Here is a 14,720-nt window from a genome sequence, read left to right on the forward strand (position 1 = left end):
TCCCTAACTCGATGTCCTTTGCTCCTTTTGGCTTGAGCGAAAAATCGAAAAGCCAGACGGGGAGCCTATCTCTTCATCGATCCTGTTCCAGTTTCTCATCTGACAGTGAGATAACTCAGAGAGGGCGGGAGATTCGCGATCCAGAAATAGACTAGGAAATATATCCAATAAGCTTGTTTCTTAAGGATTGCATTTAGATTTCCTTCTAGTTCCTTCCCTGGATTAGCAAATGTAGATTCCCAAAGATGTAGCATTCTCAGATAGATATCTTAAGGGGACATGCCCTTGCCTTTTAAGTATTTTAAAGCATTGTAAATTTTAATAACAAACAATAAAACTGTATACTTCTAATGGTCTGTGCTCAAGTGCTCAGCTAATTTACTAATAAAGTTATTTATACTGCTATTTGAATAGTGATATGTTTGACATACACAGCGAGATAGTTACATATCAGTATATTCAAAGTTGAGATTAGTGTGAGTTAAGGATCTCAGAAGCACTTCATTACTTTAAGTTTCTTTGCTTAAATTTATCTGTGCTACATGATCTTAGAAGTGTTCATTAGAGCTATGTTGTGTTTCTTTGGAAGAAAAAAAAGCATCGATTTGTAGAGAAATATTATTCATTTTCCTAAATTTAAGTCTGCTTTGGTTTATCTGATCACATATTTTAAGGCTGTTACCTGGACTCTAATTGTTCATGTAAATATATGTAATATAGGCATGACAAAAACATTTAGACTGCCAATACCCTAAACTCAGGTAGATTACACACTTCCTACCAAAGATGTTTAGGATACTCTATTTGTTAATACTTCTATAGTGCTATGCACATTTTCCTCAAAACAGCCCAATAGAATTTGAATAGATTTTGGAAGTATTATACACCAGACTTTAATAAAGTGATCTATTCCCTTCCATCATGTGAGTGTCTGGTATTTACAAAGATTTCTCACACCTGTAGGTTTTAGCTGTTCATCCTTTCAAGTTCTGATCACCCAGCAGGAGTGCCTGGGTATTTTGAATAGACCTGCCCTAAGGCTGTCTTGATTTCTGTTCAGAGTAACACAGGTGCTCAGGATGGAAACAGGAGAAGTCTTGAAATTTATATTTTCACAAATAAGACAATGAAAATTTCATAGTATCTACATTCATTGGGCTAAAAAGAATGATAAATGGTAAAAATAACTTTTAGAATTGATAAGCCCCTCCCCCCCAAAAACAAAACCCTACTCATAAAACCTCTTGTTCTGTGAGCTAGAATCATGCCAAGGAAATGTGAAACTCAACTTGCAGAAAAGTATGCCAACAAAAGGAACAGATAAAATTTGGAGACAGGGAGAGAGAGTCACCTCTTGATTTAATTGAATGGGATTTTTCAGACTTCAGAAATATCTAATCAATACATTGAGAAAAGGTATGGAAGCCTACAAAAAAAGAAAATATTACAAATAATGAAAATATATTCTATGGTCTTTTTTAAAAGTTGCAGTGTACACATGAAAAGAAATGAGGGTAAGTCAGATGATTTACCCCTACAATTACCAAACATCAAAATGAGCCCACCTCTGATTTTATGTCACTGCAATTAAAATTGGTAAGTTAAACAGATGCAAAGATAGCATAAAATGCAGTGATCTTTATTTTTTATCAAATTTAAATGAATATTTTTATTGAATGAAAGAAATAGGATAATTGGCAAAAGGTCACCTGTCTCACTTCTCTACTTCATGACAGGTGATCAACCAGAACCACACAGAGCAAGGACAGTCTTATTTTGAAAGATTCCCAGCAATCACATTTTTACAACTTCCCTGGGTAACTTTTTCTCTTTCTCCTTTTATGTCAATCTCTTTTTATCAAATTAAACCATTTTCTCTTTCTTGTCCATTCTAATAGATATCAGTCACAAAATCGTACTTGATTTCTTTCTCCAGGGTTGTAGCTACCTCCTGCCAAAATATAGCCCATTATCTTGGGGATGAAATGTTTCATTTTGTTGTCCTGCACTCAACATGGTCCCAAGATACCATTAAACAAAAGAAAATTACTACCTAATCTCCATTGAAAGCCAGCACAGTATGCATTTATGCACGTTTGAATATGGCCTGAGTTCCAGGGTAAGACTTGTTTCTCCAGGGTTTACTCCCCAAAAAAGTAGTAATGTTTACTCATAGTTGTCTCACTTTGCTATTTTACACTGAGTTTAGTGTGCATTTTTGTCTCTCCAGAGACTCTGCTAACTGCATCCAATTCTGCATTACATGAATTTGTTGAAATTGCTCCCAAGAAGTAGCATAAAATTGTAGAAGATTATCTACCAAGACGGTACACATAAAATGAGTACAATCATAGTCATCATTGAGAAGGTAGAAACTCTTAGGTCATCCCCCTCCTTCTTCTTCTAATGTAGACTTGGTCCCCATAGCACACCATATTTTGGAGTATTTCAGTGCAGCCTGATTTTAAATGGCTCACGTAATGACTTCTTCTAGCACCTTTGAAAGACTATTTCACAGTCTAAGAGTTCTCCCTATCAAAAACTTTGTTGTGATATTCAGCCTAATTTTCCTCTGGTCCCATTTGATCTTGTTACTTATTCCCTATTATAACCCCTCTGGACCAGTCCATTCTCTTGCCTGATTTACAGTCTTCATCCACCCTTTATACACGACTTGTAAAATACAAAAGCTTTATAGAGTTACGGGAGAGAACACAAAGGTGACAGTTTTATATCTGCACATCTTTTCTAAATATTTAAGACACATCTTTCAGGTCATTCATATGTATATGTGTGATTATACATTCCCAATAATTTATTTTAGTAATGTAAGTGTGAGAAAACTTTTCATCTCTGACACTCATGACCTACGTGAATATTGAGATAAGTAATGTTCTATGTGGATGCACATTTATGAGACATTTTCATTGCAAATTTGATGTCAACAGAACCCTGTCAACGCCCACATTACAAGGGAGTTCTGTGACATGCTGGTCTGATGCTCCACTGAGCCCCAGAAGCTGTTGGCATGTAAATTCAACTATTGAAATGAAAGTGATTTCCATAATTAATAGAATGTGCTAGGAATATAATAGTGTCTATATTGATAGTTAAATGCATACATTAACATGATAGAGCAATTCTGTTAGAATACAGCAGCCCCTTCCTACTAAAACAATCTGAAAAGCCAGCAGAATTAAGCTTGGATTTATCACTCTGCTGTATCATGAAAAGTAAGCTCAAATCATGCATACATCAATATGGAATCTATTTAGATTTCTATGGAGGTACCATATGTGAAGGTTACTTTAAAAATAGAAAAGCCTGAAATAACCACAAGAGAGGAACAGGTTTTCACTTTGTTCACTTACAATCTGGTTCCAAGACATCCTTGGGTAGGATTCCTTAAGAGTCTCGAGCAAATATCTTGGTAGACTCACCAACCCACTCAACTGTTTCTTCAAGTCCCAAGCATTGAAAGGCAAGTTCTGCCAGACAGTAGAAGAGTGATAGGAATCAGGAAATCAGCTCCTGGGTTACACTTGGCAAGTCCAGAAAATAGCGAATCAAGAGTGAGGTGAATCAGCAGCTAAAAACACAACTTAGTGCTGTTCCTTTACTGCTTGGGGATCATTAAGATTGTAAGTAGAAACATTTACGTGGATTGTTAAGGAAACAAAAAGCAGAAGTGGCATTCCAAAACTGAATATAGCTTTAGAGGGATAAACTTAGACAGCATGGAACAAATAACTTTAAAACCAGTATTCTCTCTTCTGAAGCCCCAAAGTGTTTTTATAGTGCCACTTACCACAGAGTGGTGAGTACCCTCAAAATGATTTTCCTTAGAAACAAAGGGGAAATTGATTCTCTTGGTATACGAAAAGTAGGCCATTAATATACTTGTGACTTCTCCCTGGGACAGACGCATTCTAAGAAGTCTGAGTCTACACAGAATGTATTATATCCCCACCAAGTGAGTAATCTTTTTATTGAGCTGGAAATCGTACACTGAGCTTTTAGGAACAGAATAGAGAAAAAGATCTTGAAAACATTCAAAGAGAATCTATATAAGCATAGACGAAAGCATCATACTTGGAAATAAAATCATATATAGCGAGGTATCTCGAAAGAAAGCTCACATGTTTAGTCCTTATTAGAACTTACTTCACTATCATTGCCTCTGCACAATATTGCCTTTGCCAACCCACCACACACACACACGACATTTCAGTAAATTCAGTTGGAAGACTATAGGTATGCACCAGACAGAGAGAAAATTTCAAAGCCGTGATACTAGACACATAGTTTGAAAAAAAATCACAACTTGCATATATGTAGCATGGGAGTAGTATTAAGAGTATAACATTTTGACTAGATTACCGTAAAAAGAGATTACATTAAAGAAAAGGTAGCTAATAGGGAAGCAACCAGTGAGTAAATATTATTAAGCACCTAGTATAAGCAAAACAAGATTCAGGACATACAAATGGGGACACACACAAAAAATATTAAAACACACACAAACTCTCATAAACACGTTGAAGGTATTCCAAAAATCAAACTTGAAACTCTAGAGAAGATGTTACCGGAATTATCAACTGAACAAAAAAGTCTGTTCCTTCACTTAAAAGATGTATTTAGATTTTAAATTCCATATATAGATATTCTATCACCCTATGGAGACACTGTGCCAGATGCTGTAAGGTGATAAAACTGTCATAATGTCATAATAATAGATAATTATTGACAAATTGCCATGTTCTGAGACCTCTGCGGAAACATTGCATTACCTGATTTAATACTCACAAAAACCCTATGAGGTAGGTGCTATGATCCCCAATTAATAGAAGAGGAAATGGAGGCCCAGAGATACATTTTCTGTAGCTCGGATAGTTAACAAGGCAAGAACTAGAATTCAAAACTTACTTTCTTATCCCAGGTCCTATTCTATTTACTACTAAGCTACCTTGCCTCCCAATTTATGTTTTATGTGGGACTTCATTTCATTCACCAAATATTTTCTGAGCTCCAAGTAGAGGAACATACTTTGGTTAAAAAAGAGAGACAGACAGACAGAGAGACAGACAGACAGACAGACATGGTGAGAGAAATGGAATCCGGAACAGAATTCAACAGGCGCAGCCTCTCTCCTCCCCCAGAGAGACACAATCTCTTCTGAAGGGTGAAGAAACACAAACAGAAGAAATAAACTAAGAAATTATTTACAGTTAACTAGAACTAAGGGGGAAAAATGAGAATCAGAAAAGTCTATGAAGATGATAGGTTTATTAACAAGCTGAGAAATAAACATTAGGTGTGAAAATGTGAGAGAAATATACTTCCTAGGGCCTGATTTCAGTGAATATTGCAATCTGCCCAACTAAATCCAGGTGGCAAGAATACAGTCTCACAAATAGCCAGCCAGGCGGTGAATAGCATTTCGGCTCGTTAAGGGTAAAACGATGATATTTCTCTCTTTATGACCTAACTACTTCCCACCAAGAAAATGAGCTGGTAAAAATGTTTTGTAGACTAGTACAAATTTGAAATTTGTTTACCCAGCTGAAATAGTCATTCATCTGTATCTAAGAAACTCTCAGCATTTCACACATTTGGGCATTTATTCATAATATAGACAACAGCTTGAAAAAGGAAGGGCTCGAGGGTTTCAAATTTTAAACACCCTAAGAACAAGAGACGCAAAGCCACCTGCCAGAGATTCCAAAGGCTCAGTCAGTAGGGTGGCTCTGGGAAAACCCACAGACCTCGTGATTCTCTGACCTGGGTGCTTTCCCACAGGCAGAAAACCTGCTGTCTTGGTTGCATGAATTTGTATTTCATTTCAGACAACCAAAGAGCTGAAATAGGAGTCTTTACTTGAAGGTCTTTCTCTGACTTGGGATTTGCCCTAGAGTATTTTATGGACATAAATCATAAATGGATATCACAGATCTGTCCCTCCATCTGGTGGAGGCAGTTTCTTCTGATTGTTAATAATACATAGCAGATAGATTATTAGTAATATTGTGTATTTTGCTTAACAGTTTCCATGCACCATGTGTTGGTGAATATAACATAGCAGAAACTGCTTTCACAAAATATGTCAAAATACATGCCAATTTGGGAGATGCCACTACAAGGTCAGAAATGGAATTTTTATGTCTCAAGGAGAAAAGGAGATCTGGAGAATATAATTAACAGTTTCTATTTTGAAGCATCTTATTTTTCCTAAAAAAGCAAAGACCCTCTACTTGCTAATGCATCAATCCCAGTGATTTCTGTCAAGTCCAGATATACTGGTGGCCAGACCATACCTCCCTTCAGAATTAATAAGGAGTCGAGTCATGGGACTTAGATCCTAACACATATCCTCCATAGACTTTGCTCAAGGCCTGCCCTTGGGAGAGATGTTTTAAAGAATGTTAAATCCCCAACTCCCTCCAAAAGAATCTCTTCCAGTACCTGTCTTCGTTCCTTAAGTTCTCTGAATTTTACCTAAAGTATTTCACCCAGGAAATACAATTGACTATATATTTATAGGTCCATGTAGTTCACCAACCCTCCAACACATTGGATTTAAAGGTTCATTTTTTTTCAGAAAAGCTAACTTCTTCCAGTTTGGTGGAGAGTGGCAGAAAGAACAATTATAATTTTTAACCTATTTCACAATTTTGCCTAAGTAAAGCCCTTCGATGGCTATGATTTCCTGAACAAACATGATGCAGAAATTTGAGAGGAAAACAATCTTTCCTATAGTTATTGAACAAATGACTCCCTGCTAGGAAAGCCACTGAGGTGTTATAGAGTGTTTACCCTCCCCACTTTTTTTCCTTCTAAAACTCTAAATGTGTATTTGTTGCTACGTGGTGTAGGTAGGGTTTATCTACCTACACCTTAGATGGTGTATCATCTAATGATGATAAGTATGGTCCTCAGAGGGAAAGGGTTGGGATGTATGAAGTAGGAGGGAAAGAACCGTGAGAGACAGACTCAGAGCAGTTCCCCTTCGCCCTTCCCTTCCCACCCTCCCAGTTGGTGCGCAAACAACTATCATCCGCTCCCCTCGCTGTAAATAGTGTTTATCAAATTATTGCCCAGAAAAGCCTAGCTCAGAATCACCTTGAAGTCTACTTAAAATGAAGAATACTGGGACAGATGCATTCCAGACTAATTTCCTTTAGGTTGGGGTTCAGGAATGCATGTATTAAATATGCGCCCAGGTTGCTCTTATGCACACTCAAGTTTGAGAAACACTAGTGTTTTTGTCAGCTTGGGCTGCTATAATCACATCCATAGACTGGGTGTCTTAAACAACAGACATTGACTTCCCACTTCTGGAAAGTGGGAAGTCCAAGATCAAGGTGCCAGCGGATTCGGCGCCTGGTAAGAGCCCGCTTCCTGAAGGACCACCTTCTCACTGTGTCCTCACGTGGTGAAGAAAGAGAGCAAGCTCTGGTTCCTCTTCCTCTTCTCACAAAGATACTAATCCCATCACGGGAGCCCGCATCCTCATGACGTCACCTAAACCTAATTACCTCCCAAAGGTCCCATCTCCAAATACCATCACACTGGGGATAGGGCTTCAACTTACGAATCTGGTGCACAGAAGTGTGGGGATTTACGGTACAAAATTATTCCCCACAGCAAGTCCACTCTAATTAGATTAACCAGTGGCCTCAAATAAATTCTGTGAGCCTGAGAATTAATTAATTCATTAAGCTCAGCTAATAAAGCACAGTCTCCATGACTTGGGTGAATAGATTCATTTTTTGGAAAACTCATACTGTTGTCGCTGCAAAGGAATTTTTCTTCTATTACCTAAAGGAAATTCCACTAAGAGAACGCAAACACGTACAATACCTATCTTTCGGATATTCTTATTAGGAAACTTCCTCATTTTTGACCTTTTATGCTGTATTTTGTAACGGCAATACTGAGATGTTAGAAAGGGAAGTTACTGGTGTTGGAAGAGGATCATCAAGGAAAACGCTATTTCTATTTCTGAGAATAGAAATGCTTCTAGTTTGGTAACTGCACACTTAAAACTCAAATTGTCTTCGGAACTAGATCCTTGTGAGCTAGGGGATGTGGGGAAACGTTGTTTGGTCACAGTCATCCCCTTTGCCCTCCGGATCTGCAGAGCTGGAGCAAATGAAACAAAACAAAACAAAACTTCATTTGGCAACTTCTTATACATTCTCCGCTCAGCTTCTACTTCATTCAAGTGACTGGTTGCTTAGCTGAAGCTAGCAATCCTCACAAACACTGCCAAAGATAGTTTCCTAAGCAGCGTTCAGAGCCACGTGGGAAAAATGCTGGAGAGGGGAAGGAGAGGCGGGCAGCAGGGGGGAGGGGGACGCTTAGGCGGGACCACGAGCTTTACTTCCTAGGGGGTCTAGGCCAACTTTTTGTTCACTGTTTTTCCACACTTAACAGATTTCCTGAAGAGAAAAGCAATAAAAAATAGACCACACCCCCCAACTCTCCCAATCATTACAAAACATTTGCATTTTTAAAACATAGACTGTGGCAGGTACAAAAATGTCCAATTGCTGAAATCTACACCGTGTCCCTTGCAGAGCCTTGCTTCCTCACCCTCTGTGATGGTTACAGTGTTTATACCTGATAATGGCGCTTCCCCGGGACTCTCCCACTGACGCAATAAATCTAGCCAAAGCTAAAAACCCATCACTACCCTCGATTTCCAGATTCTAGAAGGGACACCATCATTTTCCCAGAAAGACGGTTCCAAGTCTTGGAATTGCCTGTGACGTTTCCATTCTGTTTGGTTCTCTGCTAATTCCACCTTCATAATTCATCTGTACACTGTGTTCTTTTCTCTCCTACTACTGCCAAAACCTTAACCCAGGTTATCAGCACTTGCCTCTCAAACTTCTCCAACACGTTATCTCCTCCAATCTCCCCCTCTTCATGTATTATTTACTTATCAGATATTTAATGAGTGCCTACTATGTGTCCACTCTCTATTCTACAGATGTTACAGCAGTGAACAACCAAAAATAAAATTTAGAAGTATTTTTGTTTTCATTCAGCTTCCACTAAATAGTGAGAGTCAGACAATAAAGAAGGGAACTAAGGCGCTATGGAGAAAATATAATGATGTGATGTAAGAAAAGGGGGGAAGTTGGAAAAGGCAACATTACTACCAGATCTTGATGAATAACTGACTTTGCCATTCCATTCCTTGGTTTAAAAGGCAATAAAGATAAACTCATTACTTAAAAAGGAAGTTAGAGCTTCCTAGCTTGGCCATCAAGATCTTTTACAAGCAAAGATCTTGTCCTAATGTATATTTCCAACCTTTCTTCCTCAATATGAGCCTCTCCTTTACTCGGATTTCTTTACTCAGATTTCTCCCACAAAAGAGAACTTTGAGTATCTTTGTAAGTCAGAACTTCATTTAGAATGCACTTTCTTCTTCCTTTCTACAAACTGAAACTTTAAGGCCAATTAAAAATCTCACCTCATCTAAGTTCATACTAATGATGTTTTCATGTGTCTTACCAAGTCAAAGTTTTTCCAAAATATTCATGTGATCCTCATCATCTGGGGGCTTGAATCGTGAAATACTGTTCTGTCCTGAGTCATAGGTAGATAGAACAGCAATTTGTAGAATAAAATCAGAAGGCAAATTAATTATGTTTCGCATTGCCCCTTTTAAATGCATTCAGTAAGCTATATTACACGCTGATGTAATAAAACAAGAAACCTTAATTGCAAAGGAGTCTCCATTTGCAAACTTAGTATGCCTGAACCAATATAATAAATAAAACTTTGAACTTTAGAGTTGGATCTCCTCTCTGTCCCCAGAAGGAGCCTATTTCAGGTCAGAAGTTCAGAAAGAAAGCACCAAGGCTCCTAAGATTCTCTTCCACCCTTTCTTGCCCCTCTTACCAACTCAAGTTCTGACTCTTCCAAAGATGGAGGGGGAAGGGTGGCCATAGACAGGAGACATGGGAAATAAGTTCTTATCTAACAAGCTCCACAATCTCTGGGCCCCCAGATTTTTACGGCTTACTCTCTCTTTGATAGAGAGAAGAGTGTGTGTGTGTGTGTGTGTGTGTGTGTGTGTGTGTGTGTGTGTGTGTGTGTGTGTGGTGAGACTTTTTTCTCCTCACTGGGTATCTTCCATGCTGAAATATTAACATTAATTTCTCCCCTCCATATCTCACACTTTAAAAATAAGAATTACTGTTAAAATATTAATTTTAATCCATAAATTATACCATTTTCCTAAAGGCACTTTGCATCCCAAACAAAATAATGCCATATAAAAATTTCAAATTTTGGCATGAAAAGTGACATCAATTGAATTAAATACATCCTTACTGAATGTCCACTGTTTTCAAGGCACTGGGCAAGGTACCGAGGAGGATACAGAGAAGAAAAAGTTACCGTGTCTTCCTAAGAATGTATAATCTTATAAAAGAGATGGGCTATACATATATGTAACTAAAGTAACAGGAAAATTCAGGAGCTCACCCGTGAAACCCTTGAGTGAGTAATAACACTTGTGGTTGGCATAACAATAGAAAGTACCATGTGAAAAATTTGCTTCTGTGCTGGACCTTGAAAAATGGTTAAGATTTCAGAAAGTGGAGACAGCCACTGTAGACCTATGCAAGGGTAGAGAGGTGGTGAGGGGGAGCTCTTGGGGGAGCAGTGTGTGACCTGACTGAGTTGAAGAGTAGGGTGTATGCAGGCCAGGGGGAGGTGAAGCTCTGAGAGCATATGGAACAATGGCTAACATTTCTCCTGTAGGCCAAGGAAAACCTCTGAAAGCATTTGACCAGAGGAATCTTAAAGCACAATGTGAAGATAAATATGAGGAAATAAAGGTTTGGGAGTCAGGGAGATGAGTTGGGTCATTATGGCAACAGTTCAGGTAATGATGGCCTAAACTAGGGCAGCGGCAACGGGAATAGAAAACACAGAATGAATCTGACACAAAGATAAATAGTGCCTGGTAGGTAAGAATTAGCTGTTGGGTGAAAAAGTCCAGCCAAAACAATTAAGCTAATCATCTTTCTCCTTCTACAATAGAAAGGGGGTCATGCAATATCAAATCCCTGGTTTAATAAAGGGAAAGGCGGGGAGGGTTAAAAGGCTATTTTTCAGGAACTTGGGTGGAAAAAATGTAATATTCAAAGTACTGACTACTTAAAAACAAGACTTAGAAATGAAATCAGTATTTTCTACATGGCTATGATTTGATAGCATTTACCCACAGACAGCACATTAAGCCACCATGGTCTCTCCCCAGCCTCCTTGACTTTTGTCTTCCCCCTCTAAATCCATCCACCAGGCTAGAGCTGGAAATATCTTAATACAAATCTGAGCATGGTTCCCTCTGCTTAAAACTCTCCAAAGATTTTCCATTGCCCTCAGGCTAATCAAAACACGCTTTACCTGGCCCACTACGATCTGCATATGTCTCCAGCTTTCTGTCCCATCCTTTTCAACTCACTCCTCTTCTTTCCATCAAACTGAATGGCTTCAATGCCTTGCCCTCTCTCTCCTCAGGCCTTCCCATAGCTGGGCAACTTCCCAGAGCCTGGGCACACTCAATTTGAATTTTCAGGGCTTAATTAGAATTCTATATCACTTCTGACCACCTAGAGTGTAATAGGTTAGTTCTTGCTGCTAGGTACTCCACAAGCTCCCTGTACTTCTCTTCATCATGCTTTACGATAATCGTCTATTTCCCCACTGGGGTCTGTAAGGACTAAAAAGACAGAGACCACGCCTGCTTATTCACAGCTGTATCTCTGTTACCCAGCAGAGCAAATCACACATAGTAGAAGATCAATAAATATTTATTGAATCAACGGAGTAGGGGTTTAATTAAATCACTCTGGAGCTCATTGTCCTCACTTTAAAAATCGGATACTGATCTTTAAAATTCCTTTTAGTCGTATAGTTCCTACAAGTAACCTTTGTCAATAATGAGGACGGAATTCAGCATCCCAAGTCAGAATCAGTATCCTACTATACTCAAAAACTCAGTGGGTCCTGTTTATAAATTTATATTTTAATTGCTGTTTAGATAGGAAAGTCATTGGAGGGATGAACTGGGAGTTTGGGGTTAGTAGATGCAAACTATTACATATAGAATGGATGGACAACAAGGTCCTACTGTAGAGCACAGGGAACTATATTCAATGTCCTGGGATAAACCATAACGGAGAGGAATATAAAAAAGAATGTAAATATATGTATAACTGAGTCACTTTGCTGTACAGCAGAAATTAACATAACATTGTAAATCAACTATACGTCAATTAAAAAATAAATATGTAGCAAAATCATTAATAACAATGCTAGTGATATGTTTCCCTATTCCTCAATCTGTCCTCATTCTGCAAACCTTTCTCCTCTTTACTTCACCTTAAACAGTGAGATCTGGGTAAAAAAGAGATAGAGAAAAATAACCATAAAAACTGAGAGTTGAGTAAACTTCCCAAGAAAGTCACCTTCCAGGCAGATTTCCTCTTCCCCAGAACTCTCATAAATGGAAACACATTTCAGACATTTTCATAAAAGAGGATGCAGAAATCTCATTTGGTAATACTAATTTCCACCAGCTCCAGTGAATAACACCTCAAGGTGTTCCATTTAGTGCAATCTCGCTCACAATACTTCTCAAAAATAAAATAAATGTGGCTCACACACATATTCTCTACAGCATTTTTAGGAGAATTAGAAGCCAACTGTGAATAACAATAACTTTTATTGAATTCTTACTGTATGCTAGGTACTGCTTATTTGCTTTAGTTATATGAACTCATTTAATCCTCAGAATAGCCATCCATATGAGGTAGGTACTATTATTATTCCCATTTTACAGAGGAGGAAACTGAGGCACTAACACAAGTTTACAGAGTAACAGCATAGGTAGGATTTAGACCCAGCAGTTTTAGCTCATGAATTTGACCAGTTGACTATACTGCTTCTTTAGTGAAATCATCCCCAAATTAAAATGTATAATATGCAAAAAACATTTGGAATAACTACCTTCTATTCCTTGATTTGAAAAACAATACAAAACCTGGTAACATTCTGAGCTCTTTGTAAGAAATAAAAATCAGTAGTATAGTCAGATATTGGCCCAATTTGCTAATACTATTAACAGAATATGTTTAACTGTTTACATTTATTATTTTCACCTAAAACCTTCTAATTCCAGTAGCTTGAGAGTCAGCTAAAACTAAAAGAACCACTTCTAAGGCCTTATTTCTTTACAAATAATTTGTTCTTTTGATTTCTAGAACTTGCCCACTCCTTGAAAAGGCAGAGTGACAATGCTTTTAATCTTTTAATTAGCGAGAGAGAATTGAAAAAAGAAAAAAATCACTTCTCTTATTTTTGGGAGAAAGAAAAGATCTCAGATTCTTTTGTGTAAAACAAAAATAATTGATACATGGGTGAAACCAGTGGTCAAGCAAAGGAAACGGTCCTACTTTATTCCTTTTCCTGTCCGTCCAGCTCTCAGAGTAGGTATCTTTACGTGTATCTAATCCTTGAATTGATTTATTAAACTGAGTTTACAAGCTAAAGAGGAAGAGGTCCAGAGGAGATAATTACAGGAATACAAATCAAGAGAGACAGCTTTGAAAGAATAGTAATTTTGCTTTTTGCAACTGACCTTAAATCCCTAGGAGGAGAACAGAACAGCTTAAAGCAACCTTTTCTCTCTATTCAGAAGTGATCGCGAATTAATTGTGCAGTTTAGCTGAACTTTGCTTTCCCTTGTATCCTAGGAGGAGATCTCTGACAGACTGGGAATTTTTGCTTGTTTGTAATGTAAACTCAGTATCTAGAGGTAGTTCTTCACACTGCATGGGCTCATTGGAAAGCCCTAATTCCCAAAACAAACAAAGAGGGAAAGCTGAACAAAATAATCCATCAGTAAAAGGGATAATAGAAAAAAATAGAACGCTAGAAAAAAATCTTTATTTTGATCATTTGATTTTAAATAATGCCTGAGAACAATCCTGGTGACATCAGAAGTCTGACGACAAAATCCAAACTTGCTCATCAATGAAGGTGTATCAGGCTTGTGCTTTACATGGATTCATCAGTTGCTTTGATTATAAAAGCACTTAGTGAAACTTTTGTCTATTTTTGGTATATCAACTAGTCCATGCAGGTCTAGCAAAAAGGAGGTTTGAGCATTTGCTGATAAATAGCAACACTGCTAAGTACTAACTGTGATAGTTAAAATTAGAGCATTACAATTCTAACTTCCTCAAATTGGATATTTCCATGCATGCACATACCATTTCAGTTAGTTAATATTACCCTTATGATGCTAATTCTATAGCTTCCTTCATTTAACCATGACATTTTTATTCATCCATTCAATAACTGTTTATTAAGCACATATATTGAATTTGTACTAGGTTAGGCACTGGCAAACAAAGACAAAAAAAAAAAAATGGTCCTTGCCCTCAAAGATCTTTATTTACAATTATAAAACTCTACATTTTAAGTTTTATTTAAGTATGAGTGGCATCATAGTCTTTCATCTAATATTTCAGGAAAAATTAGTCAATAAAGGCTATCGGGACTGGATCTGCTTCCTTGGGCTTCCCTGAAACAATGCCAGAGGCTTAAGAGTCACCCCAAACAAAGTACCTTTCCTGTTTTCTTAGTACCAAGGTTTGCTTAATGCTTTTATAGAGAAAAACATGTTGCAA

The 14,720-nt window shown here is 37.7% G+C and overlaps 2 protein-coding genes across 12 annotated transcripts in view; one reads left to right on the plus strand and one right to left on the minus strand.

Annotated features, from left to right (window-relative positions):
- ELAPOR2 (endosome-lysosome associated apoptosis and autophagy regulator family member 2) overlaps positions 1–14,720 on the minus strand; it is a 745,385-nt gene that overhangs the window by 320,865 nt on the left and 409,800 nt on the right. The gene's annotated exons all lie outside the window — the stretch shown is intronic.
- GRM3 (glutamate metabotropic receptor 3) overlaps positions 1–14,720 on the plus strand; it is a 246,747-nt gene that overhangs the window by 10,660 nt on the left and 221,367 nt on the right. The window lies entirely within an intron of this gene.

The sequence above is a fragment of the Balaenoptera borealis genome (genome assembly GCF_965194805.1).
Source record: "Balaenoptera borealis genome assembly, chromosome: 7".
NCBI lineage: Eukaryota > Metazoa > Chordata > Mammalia > Artiodactyla > Balaenopteridae > Balaenoptera > Balaenoptera borealis.